The 13587-nt window shown below is 37.5% G+C and overlaps 1 protein-coding gene across 4 annotated transcripts in view; it reads right to left on the reverse strand.

Moving 5' to 3' along the window:
* agtr1b (angiotensin II receptor, type 1b) overlaps positions 1–13587 on the reverse strand; it is a 248254-nt gene that overhangs the window by 8449 nt on the left and 226218 nt on the right. The window contains exons 1-2 of one of the 4 annotated variants that reach the window (XM_087309071.1): positions 5193–5297; positions 5030–5107 (exon numbers count right to left, since the gene is read on the reverse strand). The exons of 1 other annotated variant lie outside the window; for it this stretch is intronic. The gene's annotated coding sequence lies outside the window, so the exon portion shown is untranslated. 2 more of the 4 variants (XM_087309070.1, XM_087309068.1) reach the window with 2 other exon arrangements.

Below are 13587 nucleotides of genomic sequence, written 5' to 3' on the forward strand. Positions count from 1 at the left end.
TTGAATTTTATTAACATCTACCCCAACCCTAAACCCAACCATCACAGTAAAGTAAAAACAGTAATTACACAGAGTATTTTTATATTATTTAGTAAATTCTCCCATTAAATTGTATTTTATTAATGTCTAACCCAACCCTAACATCACAGTATAGTATAAACAGTAATTGCTGAGTATTATTCATATTATTTTTATTAATTTACCCATTAAATTGTATTTTATTAATGTCTACCCCAACCCTAACATCACAGTAATGTAAAAACAGTAATTATACAGATAATTTTCATAATATTTATTAAATTCTCCATTAAATTGTATTTTATTAACGTCCACCCAACCCTAACCATCACAGTAATGCTTAAACAGTAATTACTTATTCATATTGTTTTTTATTAAATTACCTATTCAATTGTATTTTATTAATGTCTACCCCTACACCCAACCCTAAACTCAACCCTAACAGAAATGTATAAACAGTGCTTATACAGAATATTTTCATATTATTTATTAAATTACTCATTCATTGTATTTTATTAATGTCTACCCCTGCCCCAACCCTAAACTCAACCCCCACAGTAATGTATAAACAGTAATTACTGAGTATCATTCATATGATTTATCAAATTATCCATTAAATTGTATTTTATTAATGTTTGTGATTAGATAAGTTGAACGTATTGTGTGGAGCTGGTGTTCATGTGAGTATCTGTAGCTGTATCCCATCTAGACTTTACCAAGAAAACTCCTGACATAATTTAAAAACCATTGAGGCAGGAAATGGCTTCTTCTTTTTTAATATTCAGGTATATTTTATAGAGTGTATCATTAGCACCACCATCTGGCCAAGCACAGACAGACCACTTAAAGTCATCCACGATCCAGTTAAAGATCCACTCAGTCTGATTTTCTCTCACTTCAGAGAGGATCCACGTGGAAATTCACCTCATCAGCACAAGTGTGACCAGTAAAAAAACAATTATGTTCTCCGGTCTCCCGCTGGGACGCCGGAGATGGGCTTTTTACATTTTCTGTCGACTGGGCCTTTAAAGCAAACGGCTGTTTGGATTAACAGCAGATGGAAAGACACGGACATCTGTCGGACATTTTGTTTAGCTGAGCACAAACTGAAGCCCAACACGGCAGTTAAGCTTCTGTTATCGTGTTCAGAGTTCTCATCAGAAAGATGGAGCTGCCGCCTTGGGGAGTTGTGGACAGCAAATATTAGTCAGCCTTAAAGTAAAACTGCAGCACGATAAAACATTGGGTTTGGTGTGAGCTTTGGAAATGTTCATGTTTTTTAATAAAGAAAATTAACAGAAATCTGCCATTCTAAAATTTAGCGTGGTGGTTCTTTGTAGCATTTTAAGTGCATATGTTTGTGGCTATTGTAAAAAAACTAAATAACAGTACAGTACAGTATTTTTGTTTCCACATAAAACTTTAAGTACAGTACACAAAAAAAAATATTTATTTGATTTACTATTTTTAAGGTAGGCTAAGTGGTTGCAAACTAGGGGAGAGCAGGGCATAAGGTAACACTTTTTAGTTTTGGCCAAATAATAAACAAAGTATTGGGGTTAGACAAACCATTTGTTTTTTACCAACAAAACACAAGCCTCTCCTACAAATGAGCACTGGTTGTATGATCGCCGGGCTTATGGTTTCTGTGCAGTATTGCCAAAAGTGCCAGGAGTAAAAATGTGACAACTTACTCCTCCAGTGGTCCAAGTTGTAACAGAGAGAGGGTTAGTTGTTGCCCATGCGCATAAAGGCAGATTTTACACAGTTAATTTGATTTCTGTTTACTTTAAGTAGTAGCTATATTTCCTCAGTAATTAGCTTAATTTATTTTTTATTCTACATAGCACAGTATGTTTATTTATTTATTTATCTACTGGATAAACACATTTGGATTTATTTGCATTATTATCCATTATTATACAATGGATTTATTTGCCATATTAGCAATAAAATTATTATTATTTTCTATTAAAAAGGCATTTTTTCTATGAAAAACTATTTTATGTAAAAAGTTCCCAACATTACACTCAAAATGTAAAAATGATTTTGTTGGTTTAATTGGTGTCCAACAGTGTGTGGGTAATTGTAACACCCTGTTACTAACACGCTGTGTTGTGTTTTCTTCAAAACTGGCTAGCAGTCATTGTGTTTCTTACATCTTTCAAAATGGTTTCATCTTTTAGCCTAGAAGACGCTAATCACAGCAATATAAGATTTTACGTTCATATTTAAATAAAGAAACCTCGACTATAAAAAAACAAAAAAAAAACTTTTGTGCTGCAAAAATGGTGCTCCTGTGTTTCTCATCTAAATTTTGCCGAACTTTTTCAATAATTGTCAGAAAGACGTCTGTGACACTGTGGTGAAAACCTTGGAAGCATGCCATAGTTAATCCTGAGCAAATACCTTAAAACTCTGTGTTACATTTAACCCTGTTTTACTTTGTGCCCCGCTCTCCTCTATTTTATGGGCTTAATTAATAATTTAAACATTACTTATATATATATATATAATTTGTTTGTTTAAACTCAGCCCAAATTGTTTGCAACCACTTACCTTCAAAAAAAAATAATCCAATTAACGTTTCCCAGTGTTTTTTAACCATACAATAGTAAAGCATATTGTAATGTAGATAAATATATAAAATCTCTTTATATATCCCCTTTTTTAAAATGTAAGACTGTTAAGAGGTTGACTAATTATTGTACTTTTTATTTTTTTGCAATAGAGATAATGGTTATTTTACAGGCCATACAATATGTAGAAACACAATCAACAGATGTAGCATTGTGTTCTGGCTCATTATCTGCATTAAATGGTTTAAACACAGTCGGAGATCCTCTTCAAGACAGGACTTACTATGTGTACATTTTTACAGTATTGACAGAGACGCTGACAGATGCACACTTAGAGAAACAAAACTTAAAGAAAACATATTACTGTTTTACATGGACTGATGTACAGCACCCTAAGCAGTGTTCTATATAAATATGTATTATGTCTAAATAAATAAACCAATCTAATGAAGTATGAGCGACTCCTGGTGGTGTTAGGTTGCCTTGACAAACTTTAATAATTAGAACACACCCTTTAAAGAAATTACCTAATATATGAATTTTGTATCACGTGGTTTATGGGATTGTGTTGATGACTCGAGCTGATTTAACGCTTCAGAAAGTGCCGTACTAGGAATAAAATTTCAAATTTTGTGACATTTTACAAACAAAAAGTAACAAGCATTGGCCTACATAGTAATCAGTCTAAGATTACTTGTTTTAAATGTGTGAAATGAATGTATACATTATACAAGTTTCACTTCTTCAATGGAATTACTGAGATAAATGAGCTTTTTAAAGATATTTTAATTATATGAGCAGCACCAGAGGCACAGCTCAGAATGTCAGTCAGAATAATAATCTGTGAAGGTATTTTGTGCCCACTGTTTTATGAATACTGTAAATAACAGAACTTATGGGGTCACCTAAATAACAACTTCACTCACTCACTCACTCACTCACTCACTCACTCACTCACTCACTCAAAAAAACAAAAAACAAAATACAAATTCAAAATATTTATTCAAAAGGAGCTGAAACAACACATTTTTTTATGTTTTGTTTTTGGGGACAACTTAATTGTATGTTTAATTCATTTAAATTTGTAAAACTTTGAAATGAAGGAATTCTAGGGAACTCAGCTTTTTTTTTTACAGTGTAGGTCACAAAGATGTCAACTCCAATGTATAATTTAAAGAAATTCCCAAAAGTTCCCAAAAATTTAAATTATCTTCATTCATTTTTTCATTCATTCATTCATTCATTCATTCATTCATTCATTCATTCATTCATGCATTCATGCATTCATTCATTCATTCATTCATTCATTCATTATTTCATTCATTCGTTCATTCGTTTATTTATTCATTCTTTCATTCGTTCATTCATTCATTCGTTCATTCATTCATTCATTCATTCATTCATTCATTCATTCATTCATTCATTCATTCACTCATTCATTCTCCTTCGGCTTAGTCCCTTTATTCTAAAAATATACAAACAATCAACCATTCCACTGGGATGTGTATATAAGTGAAGTTTATTTATAAACTAATTTCGAGAGGATCACGTGCTTATGATTGCTTGCAGCCGGCCCCACATTATTCAATTTATGATTCACCAATCAGACGATTCCTAAGCCACTATAAATACCCCAAGTTCCATATGACAGCCATCTTCGTTTTAAATCCCTCCCTCCACCCCTATTCCTCCTCATTTCCTAGATGGGTGACACAGTTGTCCAGTGGTTAGCACTGTTGCCTTACAGCAAGAACGTCACTGGTTCTAATCCTCACCAAGCCAGCCGACATTTCTGTGCAGAGTTTACACCTTCTCCCTGTGCTCACATGCGTTCCCCCCGGGTTAGTCCCTTTATTAATCCGGGGTCGCCACAGCGGAATGAACCGCCAACTTATCCAGCAAGTTTTTACGCAGCGGATGCCCTTCCAGCCGCAACCCATCTCTGGGAAACATCCACACACACATTCATACACTATGGACAATTTAGCCTACCCAATTCACCTGTACCGCATGTCTTTGGACTGTGGGGGAAACCGGAGCACCCGGAGGAAACCCACGCGAAGGCAGGGAGAACATGCAAACTCCACACAGAAACGCCAACTAAGCGACCTTCTTGCTGTGAGGCGGCAGCACTACCTACTGCGCCACGGCCTCGCCCCTTAGTTAACTTTAGTTAATGAAAATACAGTTGTTCATCATTAGTTTGAGTAAACTCATGGTGCATTAACTAATATTAACAAGCATGACTTTGAATTTAACAACGCATTAGTAAATGTTGAACTATGAATAATAAAACTGTACAAGTATTGTTCATGATTAGTTTATGTTAATAAATGCATTAACTAATGCAACCTAGTTGTAAATTGTGACTGATTATCAACTATGTTTAAACATTACATCCCATTCATAAATAAATCAGAAAAAGGTCCTACCTGAAGCAGTGGAAAAGAAATCAGTTTCAGAGTCTGAGCCAAACGGCATGAACTGCAGACGGGTGCACTATTACTGAACTGCAAGAAACAAGATGAGGAACAGTCAACGTGCCTGACACTTCCACACACAAACACAATCCACCCCCCACTGATGAAAACATGCCTCATGTCTGTATTTCCACAGTATCTGCTTGTTAAGAGCACCACCCTCAACATCCACCCACTCAACCTGAACCCTCCTCCCACCCAAGGCTCAGCGGTCAGTCGTTTCCCGTCGTCCTCCCATCCAAAAGTAAACGTGACAGCTCTAATTGGCCTACCCCAAAGATATATTAATAGCACTATCACTATAATCTCAGACATTGGAGATGAAGAGGAAGTTGGTTGTCTCCTGTTCTTCCAACATCCTTCAAGATCAAATGGTCCCACTTTATATTAAGTTGCCTTTACTAATATGTACTTACACTGAAATCAATCGTTAAAATATACTTATTATGTAAATACATGCTTTTACATTGTACTTATGATTGATTAAATACTTGCATGTAATTGCATCTAAATTAATTACATCTTTACTTACACTGTTGACCAACCCTTACGCCTTAACCCACCCTCAAACCTACCCGTATCACTAAACCTGTCCCTAATCCTACCCGTATCCCACCTCAAGAGAGTCAGAAGTGTTTTGCAATTGTATTTATTTTTTGATGCAAGTACACAGTAGTTAAGACCACTTAATGTAATGTGGGACTCCACTGAGGAAGACATAAAAATAGATGCGAGTGCAAAGACTGGACTATGTTGCCGTTACGTCATGCAGCCCTTCTGACGTACTGACTGTACAAACTGTAGGGCTTGATGCTCAGATGTGACATCCGAGACGGGGAAGGATAGGAAAGGAAAACAAAGTAGGGAAGCAGAGGTTTTTGTTGAGTAGGTCAGAGCTGCTAGACATGAGGAAGAACACGGGGGACTTGTTTTTGGGAAAGCTCGATTGACTGACCCTGTGAGGTCAGGTTAGCTGAATTGTTTACGCTATTGGAGGGATGTTTTGTCATGTTAGTTTGAATTCAGTTTATCTCTATTTTTATATGACTTTGCATGCTTTTACTCCTATAGATCAGTGGTTCCCAAACATTTCAGCCCGCAAAATAACAATGGCAGTGACTCACGACCCCCGTTTCTCGAAGGTGGTTATAAATATACAAACCTTGCACACACAACTATAGGCCTATATAAACATGAGCATATTGACAACACATAAACGCAACAGTCTAATAACCTTATATATATATATATATATATATATATATATATATATATATATATATATATATATATATATATATATATATATATATATATTTTTTTTTTTTTTCTTTAATATTAACCTCAAATATCCTATTTTTAATGTATTAGAGTGCCATAAAGGTTGTCAGAAAATTTAACCTAGCCCCACAAAATCATTCTGTTGCAGCTAACACTATTTCTGTGTGGTTAATCTAAACACAGGGCTCGCAATCCAAAAGAAAAAAAAGGCTGATATAAAGACTGGTGTTTTGGGGTAAACTCAGCCAAGACAAACTCTGCTAGGATGTGAAGGCTGCTTTTATCACCTTCACAAATGTTTTTCAAATCACCTCATGAGCGTAGTTGAATACAAACATATCTCTCTTGCATGTTGTTTGGTGTGGATTTGCTTGATATATAAAACAAAAGCAACCGGGAATGAGGTAAGTTTGTCAAACAATGAGAACAAGTTTGCTTAACACAGAAATTCGATAAGCCACTTCCTCAAATATTTGCCAACACAGGTAAATGGAATGACTTCTGTTATTTTAATTTGTTTTAAAATTATAATGACTTCATAGTTAGCACATTTGAACATTTTCAGTCTCAACTCAGAGTATCATAAGCATTTGAATTGTTTAAGTGATACACGTATAACCTGTACTAGCTCATGTTGAATCTTTTAAAGGAACACTCAATTTTTACTTATTTTTTGCAAATAGGATCATTTTACAAGGTAAACAGTTGAGTTTTACAATTTCTCAAAATATTCAGCTGATCATTGGGTCTAGTAGGAGCACGTTTAGCTTAGCTTAGCATGAATCCTTAGCATCTCCTTCAAAAAAAATCAAAGAAGAGTTTAGATAATGTTCCTATTTAAAACATAGCCCTATATACATTTCTGGAGATCACAAATTATGTAGCCAGCAGTACGTATTGCTGAATTTCGTTTTTAAAATGAATGGTATGATGCCGTTCCTTTGCTTACCTCCGTATGGACAACTTTTCCGCTGTTACCAGTTTGACCAGTTAGCTCGCCATGCATGTAGGCAGAATTGAGATGCAGATAGGAGTTGACTACGACGACAAGGTTTGAGTCTGGCGAAAAACAGTTCCAGAAAGCAGGCAAGAAAAAAACAAAAGCCAAAAAATAAAATAAACACGTAAATAACAGTGTGAGAATGTGGTAAAATTAGAACACGTGGTAAAAATCAGGCGAGGGCTTTTCTTTTTTTGGGTTGTTTTTTTTAACTGTCAGTTTGGTTAAGGGAAGTGAGTGGGCGGGCGGGTCAATTTGTGCTATTGAAAACACTATTGGTTGGGTTTAGGGAAGGAGGAACCATTCATTCAGTAAGTCAGTCAACAGCAGCCTCTGGTGTATTTACACAGCAAAAGCAGGCGTGAATGGCACTCGCAAGAGAAATTCGAGATCTGAAAAAAGGTACACAGCAACCTCTGGTGGATTCGTGAAAACAAAAACCTCAAAAAACAGCTGCTGGGTTGTATTTGGCACTCTCCAGAAAAGCATTTAGCGAGTTTTCTGAATAAGCCTAGGTTTACAAAATGCTAATATTCTATTCCTATTAATGATTTATGCTAAGCTAGGCTAAACGTGACCCCACCAAACCCAGAGATCAGCCAAAAATGGTAAAACTATTTAGTTCTGAGCCTATTTTTTTTTTAATTTCGAGAGGAGCACGTGCTCATGATTGACACAGCAGGCCCACATTAGCTAATCACAATCCTCCAATCAAAGGATCCCAAGTCACTATAAACATATCCTCATTTCCCACAACTATCTTCATCTGGAAAAAACTCTTCTTTCACCTTTATCTAGAATGGGCGGCATGGTGGCCCAGTGACCAGCACTGTTGCCTCACAGCAAGAATACCAATGGTGCTGGGTCTTTGCTGGGCCATCTGATATTTCTGTGTGGAGTTGTATGTTCTCCCCGTGTCCGAGTGGGTTTCCCCCGGGTTCCCCGTTTTCCTTCCACTGTCCGAATATGCACTATATTATAGATAAAATAAGCCTAAATCTTATAAATGTCTTTCTCTCAGGAAGTTCACCTTAGCCTTAGCAGTGGGGGAGTTTTGAGATCGACCTGAGCTCAATCTCTCCACGCCCTGTGAAAGGGTGGGAGCCCTGAGCCCGAGGATCACTTATAAGCTAAGTTTAAATTCTTAGAAGAAAAAGTAAAAAAAAAAGTGGAGCAATCCTTCAACTTCCTATTGATATTTACATATATAACATTTTGTTTCAGTGGTATTAAATATGAAAAAACAATTATTATATGCTATCATCATTATTTAAAAGCTTTCTCTTTAGTGCCAGAAATTCTGTAGCAGTAATTCTGTGGTAGTATCTTTGGGAATCTTCCACGCTGACTTTTATGTGTCATGTTATGGACTAAGGACAGTTTTTGCTCAGTACTTTTCCAGCCGCCAAGGTTCTGAAAATATTTACAGCCGCCTTCACAAAGGGCACATAAGAGGTTGTTAGCTTAGCTGCTGCTGTCTGACATTTTATCTGCAGCAGAAAGTAACCCGAATGTTTTATTGGATCGTGTAGCTGTGACAGAGATGCGTTGGCTTCAGATGGCTCATATCAAGCCAAGTGTTACGACCCATAAACCAACATGAAAGGCAATTAGAGACCAAATTCCAGGTTCACGGATCTAAAAACAAGTGATTATATCTGTGTGGCCTTCCTAATAGTCAGCTTGGATTGAAGAACAGTGTCCTGTGAAAGATATTACAGAAAATATCTGCTACTTTAATGTATTTAGTGTGAACTCCGGGGTCACTATTTTTTGACGGACTGTGGTATAGGCGGAAATCATTCTGCTAGTCTATGGAAATTGTTGACTTTCATTTAAAATAAATGTTTCTAGCATACTATAGCTTGTCAGAGACACTCTCCCAAATGTCAGAAGACAAACTTATTATCTCAAACAGGAAATGGAGACTGGGGGAATTGGTGGGAAAGACAATATAGTAGAGGGTAAATTAACTACTACTTAATCAGATTTGAGCTCATTTGATAAAATGAGTCATATTCATTTGGCATGATGAATGCTGAGGTTTTATAATTCATGCATATATTTATAGATAATACACATGGTTCACTGAGCTGAAAATGATGGATATGACAATTTAGAATGTAATTTCACTGTTTAGAATTGTGTGCCGTGACAAACATTACTAAATATGTGTAATTTTATGTGCTGTGACAATGCTCAATCTGAGAAAATCAGATATAAATACATTTTTTTATATATATATAATACACTGTATATGCATGTATGTGTTAACTAGAACTGTTGCAATGTCTCTATATACACTGTAAGCAAAAACAGCACCATGAGGTACAGTTGTATGGACTAGTTGGCTAACATTGGGGTACCCTTTTGTCCTTATGTTGTGTGTGTGATTGTGGGGGGGGGGGGGGGTGTTATAGATCAATACTTTTAAAAAAGCTGATACTGTGTTAGCTCTATCCATTGATCAGCCACAACTGAATATGTAATATTGTCTTCGTTTTCCTCATGCTGCCAGAATAACATCAAAATATTAGCAGAATATGTTCCTTTAGGCCAAGAGTGCTCAACTCTGTTCCTGTAGATATACCTGTCTGCATAGGTCAGCTCCAACCCTGATCAAACACACCTGAACCATTTCATTAGAACCTAAACAGTACTTGATAATTACAGGCAGGTGTGTTTGATATGGTTGTCAACTGAAATCTGCAGGGAAGTAGATCTACAGGAACAGGGTCGGTCACCCTGCTCTAGGCCAACAGTGCTGCAAAGTTTAATTTTAAACCCAAATTAAATACGCCTGAACCAGCTAATCAAGGTTCAAACAAGTGTGGCAGAGCTAAACTCTGCAAGACATTGGTTTTCCAGGAGCAAGTTTGGACATCCCATGAATCAGAGGTGTCAATCTCAGTTCCTGGAAGGCCACAACCCTGCAGAGCTCCATCACATTTACCTGTAGGTTTTTAACAAGCCTGAAGGATTTAATAAGTTTGATCAGGTCAGTTTACTAAAATTTGGATTAAATATAAACTGCAGAGCTGTGGCCCTTCAGAAACTAAGTTTGAGACCTGTGCCTTTAGATCAATTCCAGTCCTCATGACTCCCAATCGCATGTCTCGCTTGTCTCTCTTACACCTGATTTTGATAGCCAGCTTGTTATAAGAAAGCTCCAAGGAGGAACTATGTTCAGATGGACATGTTATCAACATAGCATAGTAAGTGCACTGGTTAGGTACCTCATATAGGGTTATTTAACCATGACAATGCAATTAGCATAGAAGTCATGTCTGTTCCCCTTTGAATTGAACATGCTGTTAAACTGGAATCATGGCAGAATATCTTGTGATGTCCACTTCATAGGGCACTTACGATTGCATGGAACAAACCCTCTGCAGCAAAAGAAAGAAAACCTAAATTGAATACACCTCAACCAGATAAAGAAGGTCCAAACAAATGTTGTGGAGCTGGTTGAAGCAAAACTCTGCAAGACCTTGGTCTTCCAGGAGATGGACATCCCATGCATCAGGGGTGTCAAATTCAGTTCCTGGAGGGTCTAGTAGGAGGAAGGGAATAGCGAGGGACTATGCATAGTAGGGGGTTGTAAGGACCAGATCTGAGAATGGCTGCTTTAGATGTTTCGCCGGATTGACGTGGGCATCCCGCAAGTCAAGGAAACTGCTTGAAACTTTTTGTCATGCTTTAATCATGAATTAAATGTTAAATGAAGGGAATGCTGTGTCATAAATGAAATCAGCTAAATTGTGAGAGCCCCATTTTGAGTATTGATTCATCCACTCATCAACACTTTCCTCAAGATCCACTGTCCTGCAAAGACTGGCTTCAGCCCTGATCAAACTCACTTGCCCTTACTTTTCTAGTAATCCTGAAGAAAGACCTTGATTAGGTAAGGGTTGTACAGCTAAAGGTTAGGTTAATCTGCAGTTTTTGTTTTATTGTATTATTAAAAGTACTTTAAAATATTAAAGTGATTCTAGGTTTGGCAATCACCGCAAGACTGGCCCTTAGCTATTTAGACTGATAATGGTTGTAATGCTTGTAAGCTTCAACAATATGTTCAGCTGTGAATCCTTGTGTAGAAATCTAAGAGCACATGATGCAAACAATAATGTGTCTTCACCTTAAGAGTGTATTTGGACATTAGCCAAAAGATTCCACTTCAATAACTATTTTAGTCCTATGTCCTGTTGCCATACATTCACATTCACTGTCATCCTAGAACATCCTTTACTTGCTTTTATGGCTTAGAGTTATTTTCCCTGCTAGATGATGGTGACCTTCTACACATAAATCCAAAGATGTACTGGAATCCAAACATTGCATTTGTGGACAGCGGATATTTTTTTAAATAAATTGTTGGTGCCCACATTTGCAAGAATGAGGAAGGATGTTATCCCCTTTCCTGTTTGTACTGTAAGAGGGTCTACGAGGCCATGTTGAAGAAAACAATAGGACCAATTTGTCAGGAAATCTCACAAAGCCATTCATTGCAACATGTCACTCAAACAGTAAGGGTCATGCCACTGAAAAGACTCCTTAAGCAGGCTTCAAATAGTCAACTAATACTATAAAGCCCCATCTACATAACACATTTAAGTTATTGCAAAAAAGTTTAAAATAATTTCGACAAATCATTCTCATTGCTATAAGGGTGCAGCCTAAATGGAAGTAGACATGTAGTTGAAAAGTTATAACTGTGAACAGAATGTCTAAAGGGGGCTATAACAATAAAATATGATTGAAAACCTTGGCTAATTCTTTGAACTAAGGTTATGCCTCAACCACAGCTTGAGCTCTTCCGGACTCCTCCCATTCAAGGTTGGCATGGCAGTGTAATGGCTAGAGGGTCTTAGGTGGCACGTTTAATGAAAACCTAAGAAGACCATTCAAGTAAATATTTTCTACCTCTCCCTTTCCAGACAGAACAGATCCCCAACTCAGACCTTGGCTCAGTTTCCCTAATTAACCACATAAAGACACTAAGTGTCATGCCAGGACAGTGGTGGCACCAGGGGAGGACTGCTGCTTTCCTGATCAACACCCTCCCTCACACATTGCACAGAGTTACTGGAGCCCAGCAGAACTTCACTGAGCTGAATCTGTCCCAAAGGTCAAACACCACAGGGCTTGTTTTGCATCTACCTTTTAGATTTCCAAGCAGCCTGGGCTAGAAATCAAAGCAAATCTCATCATAAGGTATGAAGAATGTTTTTATGGATGTATTGGACATGTGATTGGTTGTTTGAGTTTTTCTCAGATTTCTTGTGAAGATTTCTTTTCTGAGCTCTCACTATGACTTCTTTAAAACATACAACCCAAGCTCATCCTGAAAACGTAGACATTTCTGGAGACCGCAATTTACGTGGCCGGAGATACGCATGGCTGCGTTTAATTTTTTCAAGCAAACGATACAGGACAGTGTGACGCAGCACCTTTTCGAGCTTGCTGGCTGACAGCTCACCTCCGTGTCGAGGGCTTTCCCGCCACAACCAGTTTGTCCGGTTAGCTCGTCGTGTTACATCGGAGGAGCGGAGACATGGAGGGGAGCCGGCCATGACGACGCAGACGACCGGGTGCGAGTCCGGGGAAGAGCAGTTCCAGAAATCAGGTAAGACAAAAACAGAATCCAAAAAATAAAGTGAACGAGTTCATAACAGAGCGATTAGCCGGCCGCCCAGTCAATCGTTCAGTTAGTCAGTCAGACAGTCGCTTGACAGTGGCCTCTGGCTGCTTTACACGAGAACAGTGCGGGTGCGAACGTTGCTCGTGAGAGGCATTTGAGACGTGAAAAAAAGCGCACAACAGAGTCTCGCGGATTCGCAAAAACAAAAACTGCGCTTTTTGCGGTCTCCAAAAACGTCCGCGGGGCTACGTTTCCAGAATGAGCCTGGGTTGAAAACATATGTGCACAGTGGTGAAACAGAGGTGAAAGCACTCATGACCATGCAATTTACACACAGACACTTTCACCACCGCTACTGGGACAATATTAATGAAACATATATAGTATAAATCTTAGTAATAATATATGAATAGTGCCGAGACTCTTCATAGCTGTGAATACAAACATAAATTCACAGTAATGCACAGGTTTCAGAAAGCAGGTAAGGCAAAAATGAAAGCTAAAAAATAAAATAAACAAGTAAATAACAGTGTGAGAATGTGGTAAAGTCTAACAATGTGGTAAACATCAGCGGGCTTTTCTTTTTAT

The sequence above is a fragment of the Danio rerio genome, chromosome 24 (assembly GCF_052040795.2).
Source record: "Danio rerio strain M-AB ecotype USA chromosome 24, GRCz13ab, whole genome shotgun sequence".
Classification (NCBI taxonomy): Eukaryota; Metazoa; Chordata; class Actinopteri; order Cypriniformes; family Danionidae; genus Danio; species Danio rerio.